Below are 13,304 nucleotides of genomic sequence, written 5' to 3' on the forward strand. Positions count from 1 at the left end.
TCAATATTGTCATTATGCACGAGGTGGGGCATCTTTTTTTGTTGTTTTTTGTTGTTTACAAAAATGACGTGATATTTAGCTGCTGTTGTTAATAAAAGCCCACAGTGGGTTGTCACAGCATCACATTAAAAAAGGTGCCTTTAAACAGTAACAACACATCTGGGCGTAACAATAATGAACCTCAGGGACTTTGGGAGCATGCAGGGTGAAAGTGTTTTATGATCTGGCAGCGCTGCGGACAAAGCAAATAATCGCCCGACGCAGAGCAGCAGGTAGTTTCACTTAACCTCTGCTCAGGACTGAGCGCTAACGTAACTGGAAGCACATGGCTGCAGAGCGTATTAGACAAGCCGGAGATGGATTATTCCTCTTGCCTGACTCAACAATCCAAATTTGTTCATTGCTTTGACTTGTAAGAAGGCGAGCCAATGACACAGTTATTCCACAGTAGCTGGGCCACTGGCCTGTATTGTATACAGGGACTATTTGAAAATTATTTGGAAGGTAGCAAGTTACTACATACCTGGAAAGTACAGTAATTGCTTTACTTTGTCACAGTCTCTTTGAAATTCCACTCTAACTACCCGCAGCAATGTTATGAATTGCCCAGACAAAGCAAAACATTTAGGATTCATGATGAAACAACTCACCTAAGTGAGAAACTATTTGGCTGAAGAATAGTTGATCAAGACAATTTTTCGATCTCGTTCTTGGTCACACCACACATTTGCCCAGCCACTTGTTGCTTGGCAGAATTTGTGGGCTACGAACATTTGCGATTCTTAAGCCCAATGAAAACATCTGCCTATGCCAGTCCAAGCCTCCTCGGCCGCCTGAAGGGAAAACGAGCCGTTGCCAGCGAGAAAGAGCTGGCAGGAGCAGATAGCCAAACAGACAAACTACATTACTCCACATTCATTTCCCAATCGAATCACTGCTCTGTTTAAGTATACAATTCAGTGGAACCTCCAACGTCAAACACAATTGGTTCTGTGACAGTGGTTGACTTCCAAGTTCGAATTTCACAACAAACATTTCCATAACATATCATGAATGCCAGATGAATTGATTTGTTCCGGGTCCAAAGTGTTGCCAGTAAAGAAAAGAAATGGATGAATAAATAATAATAAAACCATCATAATAATTCTACGGTGGATAGTTTTCAAGTCAGTTTCCTAGCTGAGTGTTAAAAACGTAATCACGGTACACAAACTACAATCAAATAAAACTGCTTTCCGTTTGACGACGCAAAGGCGATGCTGTCACGTCCGGGGTGTTTTGTAGGTATCGCTGAAATTAGTTTTGGGGTGTCTATCTGTCGACACTTAGCAATGTGTGCATCTAACGGATAATTAATTGTATTGCTCATACTGTATTGTACTGAGCAACCATCTGTTTTACTATCTGACAAAAAAAGTTCTGTTTCTGGCTCTAAGGTCACAATATATCATATCACAAGATTCATCTTTTGCTATCACTGGCACCAAATACTGTATTTTGAGTGAACACAAAAATGTACCACTTGTGCGTTTTCGAGGCTCCACTGCACACATGACAAAGAAAGAAATAGCCCCTGCCCCTAATACAAACTTCCCACTGACTGTATATGAGCGCACTTTCGTCAATTATGCAAGTACTAAGAGAAAGCACTAAGAAACTCTGAGAGAAAGGTGGTGCCGCTGTTTTCAATACCTGCATGTTGTAATGGAGGAGAGAGCTTACATCTTGTGGACTGTGGTCTGCTGTTTACTGGATGTCTGTGGCCTGTGGCTTTGTCTCACTGTCATTAGTGTGTTTGGTGTTGTTTGTATGCGGACCGGTCCGACAGTAAATGCTCCTTATCGCGCGGCCACTCCTGAGGGCACCGCAGCCACAAAAACCCATGAGAGGATGTAGGATGGATGAGCTGTGCACGTGAGGGCAAAGTGAGAGAGCTTGTCCACCCAAACTAACTGCGAGTGAACATGTAAGGAGGAATGTAACATGTATGCTGACGGGTCAGGTCCAGTGGCAATTGTGACCATTCATCTCACAGGCACCGGCCACGTTAAGTGCTCCTCCAAGCCGAGGGCCGCTATCAGGTTGGCACATGTGGTTCTGTTTAGACCGCCAAGGGGCTCCAGCTATACAATTTGCAACCAGATGTCGGGGCCACAGGGTAGGAACATTGTAAGGGAAAGGCCGGATATGCAGTAAGCTCAATAACCACATCATGGCACACACCTCATTGCTATCAACTGATGCCTTGTGGATTCTTTATGGCTCCAGACTCCCCACTGATCATTATTGTTACTTGCAAGATAAGACAGATCCAGTCACTGGAAAATGCTTTTCACGTCAGCAAAAAAATACAAATTCAGTGGAACGACAATATGATTTATGAGAACAATGCGTGGTTTGGGCCTTAAATTGCAGCTTCCTTATGTGCCTTAGTAGAGTTCAAGTCTTCCTTCTGTCACACTGACAGTCCATTGTATAATTGTATTGATGAGGCCCGATAGCGCCACCAGTCCCGTGTAGCTCAGGACATTTGATATGCGCACCCCACCCTTTGCAAAAATACAAAATAGAGAAAAATGTACCTCCATCTCTCTTTCTCAGTGCTGAGTCTCTATAACACCCTCATTTCTCTTTCCAGTCATGGAATATGATAATTTTCTTATTTGCAAGAAATATCAATTGCTCAAGGCAGACACATAATCATTGGGGAGGAAAGGAGAAGCTACCTGTGTAATGTGTTTAACAGGCTAACCCATTTAGCCGCAGGCACTGTTTGAAAAGGAGAAAGTGCTGATGGTCAAAATCAATTTTCCCTCTGTCCAAATTACTCCCTGTCCGGCTTAGAATTTCACCTAAATGGCTAAACCTTAAAACACAGTTACTAATTCTATCATATTAGAGCATGGCCATACGTATAGTTGAACTTATTGCTAATGCTATTTTGTCGTATGTATTGATGGAGAGCAAAGATTCAAGGGTTAAGAAGGACTGCCTTTGGTGAGTTGGATACGTTCTTCCAAACAGCGCGTTGAGACGTTCTGGTGATTTGTACATACAAAAAAACAAAATACATCATTTCTTACGCATCTGACAGAAAAAAAAATGAATGACAACACATATAGCATTTTGTTTGTTTGTTTCAAAATTGCCCGCAGGTGTGAATGTGCGTGCGAACGGTTGGTTGTTTGTTTACAAGTATATGTGCCCTGCGATTGGCTGGCGACCAGTTCAGGGTGCACCCCGCTTCTCGCCTGAAGATAGCTGGGAAAGGCTCCGGCACGCCCGCGACCCTAGTGAGGATAAGCGGTGCAGAAAATGGATTTTCATTCTTACAGAAGTCATAAGTGGACTAATGCCCTGTCATGTCTGTGCTGGGAATAAATGAGGGTTACAGCAACATCCACTCCTCTGGGAAAAGGTTTTTAGAGTGGTCTGTTGGAATTCTTGCTTTGTTTTCAATTTCTACAATGATAATTAGAATTCTAAAATATTTTAAAGCTTATTCATTCATTCAGTCATCTTGACCTTGCCCCGATCAAATTCCCCAGCGGTGTACCTACTGCTCCGGACTTAAAGGTGGCACAAGTTTAGACCGACTTTCTGCCACCAAATGTCACATGTCAAAGGACACACCCTCGCTGCACTGGAACACCCAGCTTGTCGCAGACCAGGCAATCACACGCGGCGAGCCTTTCATGCGTTTGCATGAAAATCAGGCTACGCCAGCATTTATGCCCCGTCACAGACATGCCGCAGGCGTCTACGAAAATAGAGGCCTCAGCTCGCTCCGAGAACTAATTTGAATTGCAGGACTTTCAAATGCAGCTCGCAGTTCTGGCTTTACTCACCGCGGCCGGGGCCGTCCGTCGCTTTGCCGGGCGTGGCTGCCGATGTACCGGCGCGTCTCTACACCCCGCTCGGTGTAAGTATTACTAAGGCAAGGAAAACGATTCACCCACAGGATTCCCCCGATAGCAGCGAGCATGTGAACCGATTGATTGTATCTACCTTCAGATCAAACCTCTGCTCAGCTAATTCAAGCTTTGTTCACTTTAAAACACTGCAAAATAATGCTCAGCCTGGCTCCTTTTAGTGCAGACAGACCTACATTTTAGCCTCCCAAATAAACTGGAAAGCCTGATGTGTTTTCATTAAAGCATGTAATTATGGTCACTTCCAGGAAACTTTTCGAATGACCGTTGATATATAAACAGCCATTCAGCAATGAGGTAACCTGGAAACTGGAGGATTAATTCCTTTGTCACGCAGTTTGATGCCATTCAACTATGGGTAAGACAGGCATCATTTTCAGGTTATTTTCCTGATTATAAACAAGTTTCATTATGCATGCATGTTATGCAATTTGTCTTCATCTACTTGTATTGTATATATTGTATATAGGCTCTCTATCTATGAATGTGTCAGACACACACTTGATTAATTCTCTAAAAGCACTGTCCTATTTAACTGCATAGGCTCCGCAAGAGGTTTAGGTTTTATTTGTCTCCGTTGACACGTTTGTGTTTTGATCAGTCTTAGTTTAGTTTTAATCAGTGGCGGGCGGTGCGTTTCGGACCTGGGCCTTCGGTCCACCTCTTAACTTATTCACTGCCATTGATGGCTGTTGAATTCCAATATTCATGTTAACGTGGAGGACTGGCAGTGATTAATAACACCACCACCTCGCAAAATAATGTGCAAAAACGCTATATAACTATATGTGGCGTTAAAGAAGACACAGAGGCATTTTGCATAGTTGTGGATGAATACCGTTATGACTAAAGCGAACCAACCAGTTCCAAACCTACAGTATATAGAGGTTGTCGTGTATATAGCGGTTTACGATCAGTATTGATCGAATAACATGGCAAAAACATAAAAGCGAAACAAAATACCTCATACTCACTGATGGAGACGCAGAGACCTCCTTTCTTTCTTCCTGCCTGTGTGTGGAAGTTAGCTGTCGTGCTCATACAGTAAATACTGCTCTGAAAGTGTCCCAAGAATCATTTCCCGGCTTGAAACAAGCCAGACAGGAACTATGTTGGTTGACCGAGCCTGACAAAGTCTACTTTGCGCCTGAAAAATGAATTGAAATCATTTCCGACATCGTCCTCCCCAGTAAATCAGTCTGATGCGCGTATTCAGTTCAGTCAATCAGAGGGGGAGACAGACTATTTAGCTGGGCCAATCAGATGATGGAAAAATGCTGTCGTTCGTGCCGTCGTCACTCAACCTTCGCCAAGGCACAGAATAGTGAATTGAAAATCTGATTTGTTGAAAAAAGGCTGTATGTGTGTATGTGTGTGTGTGTGTGGGTGTTTGATGCCTGCACTCGGAATTGTGGCTTCTTCGGGACATAGAAGCTGAAATCTGATTGGACAAATAAAGAAAGAAAGAAAGAAAGAAAGAAATACATACATAAATCTACATATACTGTACACGGATGGAAGCTGGGCAGCCAAGACACGCTACGAAATTAAAACAAAAGACGGCTGGAAATACATTTGTATTCATCTTAAATATACTATAATTTCTAATTGTAAGTCAGTGCTTTTGATACTGTTTCGGCCAGTAGAGAAGGCTCTGAAGGCCCTCACAGCACACCACTGGTTCGGATATGTTTCAATGTCTGTTATTGTTGGCGGCACGGAGGACGACTGGTTGGCTAGCACATCTGCCTCGCGGTTCTGAGGAGGAGTTTGCGTGGTTCTCCGGTTTCCTCGCACATCCCAAAAACATGCACAGTCGTTTATTTGAAGACTCTAAATGACCCGTATGTGAGAATGTTTGTTTGTTTCTATGTGCCCTGCGATTGGCTGGCGACCAGTTCAGGGTGTACCCCGCCCCGCCTCTTGCCCGAAATCAGCCGGGATAGGCTCCAGCACGCCTGCGATCCGAGCGAGGAGAAGCGGAATGGCAAATGGATGGATGCATATCTGTTATTGCTTGAAATACGCATATCTCTATGACTACCGATTCACATCTCACATGCATTCATTCTGTTCAATTCCATTGATTTCGTCTTTTTTTTCAAATCGTATCTCTTTGAGATTGTTTTCTGAATGAGTAGTGTGACCGAAGCTCACCCAAGATTGCTCCTGCCAAGGACCTGGCGTTTTCAATCATTGCGGCAGACCAAAGGGACTAATGGACTATGGAGAGTGGGGTCCGACGGGAATGATGTCGATTAATTGCGTGTGTTTTTACACATTGAGTGTAACAACGGTGTACTGAAGTCACCCTTTAATCTTTGTGGGCACTTGGGCAATTATCTAATATGCCATTATGGTGTGTATATCACACTTTTGTGTTATGGGTAATAGTTTAGGCTAATTTGCTGCCGCTTAGAATACACATGGAAACTTACATTGGTTAACATAGGAGATATGCAGAAAGTATTTACCTGAGGTTCAGTAAATGAGTAAGTTGGGCAAAATAAAACAACTCAAATCATCGAGCAAATGGAAAAGCAACAATGCTTGCGCAAGGAAATTTCCTCGAATGCGGATCACAGGGGAAACTCGAGGACATGGCAATGAAGGAGGGAAACCTTCTAAGAAAAGAGGAAGACACAGACACAATAAAACACAGATGCGGGACATATGGGAGAGTTAACCAGCAATCACCTGCTTCTCTCGGGCCTTGAGAGCTCCTTGGGTTTACGACACGCTACCAGCATCTGCCCCTACCAACCCGAATTATTCCTCCTCCTAAGAAATATTTGCGTTGGACATTTCTTTGCTTCAGCGGTGACGTTGTAATGGAGGCCCTTTCCTGTTCCAACATGACTGTGCCCCAGTGCACAGCTGTGAAAATGGCAGCTTCGAAGGCCAGTGCGAAAGAGGCTGTGCCCTTTCAGTCAGTCCCTGGATGTGTTATTGCCAGATATCCTTCCACTTGTGTCCCCATAGCTGCGTGTCTCAGTCCAATGCTCAGACCTCCTGTCAGCCTAACAACCTTTGTCAGCTCCTTAGGTGTGAAGAAGGTATATTGTAAGCATTTGAGCAAAAACTGTCTCCGGTATTCCCCATGTTGACTCAAACATGCTGAGGGGAGAAGGAGAAGAGGTGCGGAGTAAAGTGACACTAATGGAACACTGATGACAAAACAAGGCGCGCATGGGGACCACTTTCTCGCATTTTTAATTCCTAATGCCGTTTCCTCGGGTTTCAATCTGTCTTCTTGGTCACATGGGTTAGGATTTCTTTGTGAGGAAATGGTCACGTGATTTACTGTCGGTGGAGAGGCGCTACAGGTGTCATCGGGATAAGATGACCGAGAAGTCGTCTGTTCGGAACCACACTACGCTCCTCACCCGCTCCGGAATCAGCTCTATTGTGACTGGAGTGGGAGATCGCAGTGTCACCCTATACTTTGAAAACACACTTTAATGTGTTTAATGAAATATTAATGTGGGGAATCATAGCCGGAGAGCTGTATCCACATTACACGGGCTATGCAAATTGCCTCAATCAGTGAGCCGACTGAAATAGTATCTGGTCAGGTGTCTAAATAAGACAACTGCAATCTTGAACACTATTAATATAGACTAAACCAACCAGCAACAAACTGTAGAAATAAGGGGATTTTATATGACATTATTCTTTTGGGGTCATATTTATTGTTTTGATTAGGTTGCCAGTTAGAATGACTTTTTAACTGTACAAAGGTCTTAGCCATGCTATGATTACCATATCAAACACAAACTTTGCATCTAAACTAAGCATCTTTATCCAGATTCTTCCTTGGCCAGTGCACCCCGCTTTAAACCGTTTGTTTTTCATCTGTTCGTCTAATAGTGAGCCGTACCGGCCTTGCTATTTATATAAATAACTGCTGTTATTAAACATTATTAAAACAACAGCTAGTAGTGAGGGCCCAAGACTATTGTAAAAAATGACACTGGCTATGCATACACTTACATACTTTGAAACATCTTATCTTATCTTATTCTCTTGGTTTTTCTCTTGGACATAATTGTTCCTTCATAATTTGGTTTCCCTCTTTTTTTCTTTGACTGTCATCCCATTTGGGCCTGAACTCAGTGTGGCCCAAAAGACCCTCCTATGGCTCCTCAGAATGGGCCGGGTCCGATAGTCCACAGATGCGCAGCCCACTCGAGCGCCCCTCATTCATTCATGAGTTCTCAAAAGACAAGGCAACGTGGGGGCAACTTGATGCAACACTGAAATGTCTCAAACAGTTGGTGCGGTAAAATATTGGCAGTTCCTCAAGACAACCTCAGATTTCATCAGTGCCTGAGGAAAAACTGAAGCAGCCGAGGAAAACTTCAAGTTAGTGCCAGTTCAAGACTGCCTTGAAACCAAAACCTCTCCTGGTCCATATTCAAAGTCTTGTAGTTGTGAAAGAGTAATTCATTAAGTCATAAATAAAACTGGCTCACCAACATGAGCGATTGCCCTGCGGCTGCACTGCAGTGATAATCATCAACTTGTCAAACTTTACCACCCATCATTTTCAAAAGTTTATCAGAGAGATTGAAGCACAAGCTGGGTGAGAAAGTGCGTGTTTAATTGCAGCAACATTGTTTAATAAGGACGAGTTATTTGTCTGCATTCCTCTCTTGCTGTTCCCTCGCTGCACCTCCTGCAGGAGTGCGAGGCCAACTTAAGCTTTTGGGCGGCTGCTCGATGTGTGGGCACAGTTTCTTAGACATTCCATTCCTCCAAGTCGTCAACAGGCTGTACAGGCCTGGGCCAAATCACACCATGTTTGTATGTGTGTGCAGGGGAACTGTGTATTTTCAAATATTCCACTTTCGTGAAGCTTTATATACAGCACTACTCTTAAGACAGCACTAGCATTGTTGTTTAAATGACCTTTTTGCTCCACAGTCGCTTGGACTTGACAGAAGAGTCAAAAGTAAGAAAGCTGTGTTATCCGTGACACTAATTAGACTGACGTTCCATTTACTGTAGCTACTGTTGGAGAGTATACATTGAAAAAATACACTCATGTATAGTTTTATATCCAGTATCAATGTGGTTTTGAGTTAAAACCAAATATTGTTATTTGCGACCCATTCCCTGCAGTTGAGATCTGTAAATGGCAATGACAATGTACTGAAAAAGTGTTCAAAAAAACTGTTCCCCCTCAGGGTTGTCTCTCTCTCTCTCTCTCTCTCTCTCCATCTCTCTCTCTCTCTCTATCTATCTATCTATCTATCTGTAATGATTTTAGCAAATGGCTGCAATATAACAAAGAGTGACAAATTTAAGGGGGTCTGAATACTTTCCGTACCCACTTTGTGTGTGTGTGTGTGTGTGTGTATGTATATATATTGCCAAAAGTATTCACTCACCGGCCTTGACTCATATGATTTTTAAGTGATATCCCATTCTAAATCCATCCATTTTCAATACCGCTTATCCTGGTTAGGGTCACCGGGCGCTATCCCAGCTGAACTACACCCCGAACTGGTCGCCAGTCAGTCGCAGGGCACACATTCACAGCGTCACTGAGTGGGAACTGAACCCACGCTGCCTGCGCCAAAGTCAGGCGAGTGGACCACTGACTCTTGCTAAATGCATTCTCAATCCATATGGTTGAATATGATGTTGGTGTACCCTTTGCAGCTATAACAGCTTCAACTCTTGTATGTATGCAAGTTTGTGTCACTGTGCGTTTCCGTGTAAACAGCTGGCAAGCCTTCCTGTGGTGCTGTGCACACAGAGATGAAGATATTCCGGTTGAGGTTATGCGAAGGGCGGTGGAGGGGTTGATATGCTGGGGCTGAATGAGGCATTTAGTGCCGACAGTTAAAAATACTCCACGCTGGCCATGAGCTGCACTGTTGCAACAAATGTTGCTCTCCACACGGCTCACTCACACCTCGTATCAACCACATGTTTTAGGTGCGATCTCGGCTGCGGCCTAGCATGTAAAACAATCATGGTTTACCGAGGCTGTGAGTTCGGGCAGGCTGGGAGGCTGCCCCGACATGCATGAAGGATCTTGCGCCACATGTAGTGTACAGTGTTCCCTCGCTATATCACGGTGCATTGTGGAGTTTTTTTTTTTCATATTCGTATTCCCCATAATTCGCCATATTGTATAATTTTGAGTGTATGCTGTCATTACTTTTGGTGGTAAAATAAATGGCTCCTGGCCTAAAACATTAAAACTGTGAAAAGAAAAAAAAAAATCATTCTTTTAAAACATATTCCAAGGACTAAAATCTACATAATGTACAGTCCTACTGCGCATTACTATATGTTTAAGAGTTTAAAACATGTTTAAGACTATGGAACACGTTTGTAAGAGTATGGTTGCGGTTGCGGTGGTTCATACAGCTTTAAAATATGTATAAATAATAAAAGATATATGTGGATTTATGAGTGAACCTGCGATTGTCATCCATTGACGCTCAACAAATTGTTGATTGAAGATTTGTTTCCCATTGGCTGCTGAGCTGCTTATACATCGGGGCTGATACAACAATTTAATTTCAGTGATTCGATCTGGCCATTAAACGATTTTAGTTGGAGGAAAATGGAAAGCTCTTTGCTGTTTATTCGACTGAAAGTCTTCTTCTGGCTCATATTAATGACAGCATTACAGTAATATAGGTGTTCACGATCGGTACGGGGCTTATTTAGAATGAATCAAACATTCTCTTTCCTATGTGTTCAACATAAGTGCTTTTGTTTGTTCTATTTGGTCTCACCCATTAACTGGATACCAACATTTTTACCAGTGGTTTGTGAAAGTGTTCCCTGAAATGCTGAGTGGGAATGCACTGCTACAGAGTCTCACTTGTCTCTTTTCATCTCAAAGCAGAGGCATGAAGGAACAATTTCTAATCACGCCCCCCAACAGATGACTTACGTACTACACAAAATTATATTTGAACTATACATTCCACAACACAACATAGTAAAATCAACACCTACAGCAACAATGCTGTCTTTCTTCTTTCATTTAACAACAACAAAAATCGAATAATAGCAATACGTTTGTCTTAAAAGATTTTTTTAAAAAGTACCTAAACTACAAAATGTTTTATTGTGGTTGATATTTGCACTACTTAAAACTGAGTATTTTGTAATGTCTCTCTTGTGATGGAATAGGAGAAACACCTGATGTAGTTCAGGTTTATACTACCCCAATCAATAACCACAATAATACCAAATGAATGCCTTCCATCAGAATGCACAGGTGTATTTAAAGTTGCGTAGAGTGTCTAATTAGAGCACATCATTTTGAAACAATTAGGGTTGGGCATCGAGAATCGAGAACCGATTGGAACCGGGACGAACGTTCCGATTCTCCCGGAATTGTTCCAATTAAAAAATGTCAGTGCCGTATGAAGTCACTTTAAAATGCTGAGTTGAAAATAAAAGGCTCCATGCTTAAAACAGGAAGCCCAGTTTAAACGTGCACATATAAACCATTTGATGTGACAAAACGGTCCCAAATAACAATTTGACCAATGCTGAAACATTAATGAATGAATATGAACTCAATTGGGTTAGTTCGACACACATTACCTTTGAATTCATACGTGAGATATTGATATTGGTTACGAAGAACTCCCAGTCAAATGTTCATTTTAGTCTATGTTGCGGGCTGCTAAGAAAATGGATGTTCAGAATTTGGACACCATGCAAATGTTTTTGAGCCAGTCCCCTCAAAGAATCGGAATTGACAATCGTTTTGGAACCAGAATTGAAATAAGGATCTCTGAAATTCAAATGATGCTCAACCACACTGAAACTACTGTACCAATTATACCCGTTGTCTATACGTAATTATTGGACAGCTGATAGTCAAAGCAAAGTCAGTTGAGCTCTTGGTGGAAAAAAGGAGCTGCTGTCTTTTTAGGGTTGCTGGAAGGAAGGTTTACAGTTGACAAAATGTAAATAAAAAAATCAGATGAAAGTGTGTTTTTGTGTTTAATTCGATAATGTTCCCCTTGGGTTTCCAGGAGCTCACAGATTGGGTTTAGAGCAGAGCATACGAAAGGGCTTCAAAAAGAGTCTGAGTTAACAAGACACTCCAAACAGTCAAACCGCTTCAAACGTCAGCCAAACAAGATCCACATTGTTGAGTCTTTGCTCAAAGTGGCCAGCGCCCAAGCATAGGGCCATAAACAACTCCTAATTGGTTGAATTATTATATCATTTAAAAAAGATGTTTTAATATGAGGTTTATTCTGTGACAGTATTTACCTACAGTGAAATGGAAATAAGTAACAGATACAATATGCTCCTCGTGTAAACACCTTCAAAAGCTGTGAGCCACAGAAAAGAAATGTCTTTTGCTGTAACATTCCTTCAACATTCAATCGAAGTGGAGTCTTGAGGGTGGCTTGAAGAAAAAATACATGATGTTGTCCTGCAAGTAAACCATAATACAATGTTCAGAATAACTTGCGTTGTTATTTCTGTTTTTACCACAGAGGTGACAGAATGCGAACAGAGGAAAACGGTCGACTGTTTCTTAACAACAGTTTCCTTCCTGCTCAGAGATATGAGTGGCGGGGAGGGATAAGAGAGGGGACCAAGTCCAAATCGACAAAGTGGCAGTTCAGGGACATTTGTCAGCCCCTGCTTTCAAATTGCTAGTGTCAGAGGTGAGTAAATAAACCATCTATCTGCCAGTGACCCCGAATCAATTTTCCCTCTCAGGACCCTAACTGTTGAGTGTTGACATGCTGAGGCCAATACGTGCTTCTTGCGCAGACTGCACACGAAACCACATTCACAACAATTATCGGTCTGGCACAACAACAATGAAAACATGCAAATGAGTGAGTCAAACCTAACCCACAACATGTCCAGACATGTCTGATAATTTGGGTCATAGGGTTTTTCCTTGGTAGTGGTAGGCAAAGACACCAATTTCATTCATTTATTAAGCATTTATATATATATCTATATATAGATATATAGAGAGAGAGAGAGAGAGAGAGAGAGACTTGTCATCCTTTTTTTTCTATTTTTGGCGCCGCATTTTAAATCCCAAATATTATAGAATCACTGGTATAATTGTTAAAATTATATTAAAAATTACAGTCAGTGTAAATTGCTTCATAATATCACATGTGTAATAATTTGGAAGAGAGTGTACAGCTATGTATGTATGCATGCATGCATGCAGGAGACTACATGGAGAGTTGATGTCATTGTCACTTCCTTTGAGGATTAACTGGAACTAATACAGTATTTGTGCAATGACTGTAACTCACATGCATGCGTGCACTCTGATTTCTGGAAGCATCGTCCATCCTGTCACTTTGTCTTGGGTGAGCTCCGAAATGTGTGTTTCATTTGCAGCTT

At 42.2% G+C, this 13,304-nt stretch overlaps 1 long non-coding RNA gene across 2 annotated transcripts in view; it reads left to right on the plus strand.

Annotated features, from left to right (window-relative positions):
• Positions 1–3,672: 3,672 nt before the first annotated feature.
• Positions 3,673–13,304, plus strand: part of LOC133488320 (uncharacterized) — a 33,419-nt gene continuing 23,787 nt past the window's right edge. Inside the window, exons 1-3 of one of the 2 annotated variants that reach the window (XR_009791618.1) lie at positions 3,673–3,922; positions 4,181–4,290; positions 12,425–12,598. This is a non-coding gene — a long non-coding RNA (uncharacterized LOC133488320). The remainder of the gene's footprint in view (positions 3,923–4,180; positions 4,291–12,424; positions 12,599–13,304) is intronic. The other variant, XR_009791619.1, reaches the window with a different exon arrangement.

Source organism: Phyllopteryx taeniolatus, chromosome 13 (genome assembly GCF_024500385.1).
Source record: "Phyllopteryx taeniolatus isolate TA_2022b chromosome 13, UOR_Ptae_1.2, whole genome shotgun sequence".
Classification (NCBI taxonomy): Eukaryota; Metazoa; Chordata; class Actinopteri; order Syngnathiformes; family Syngnathidae; genus Phyllopteryx; species Phyllopteryx taeniolatus.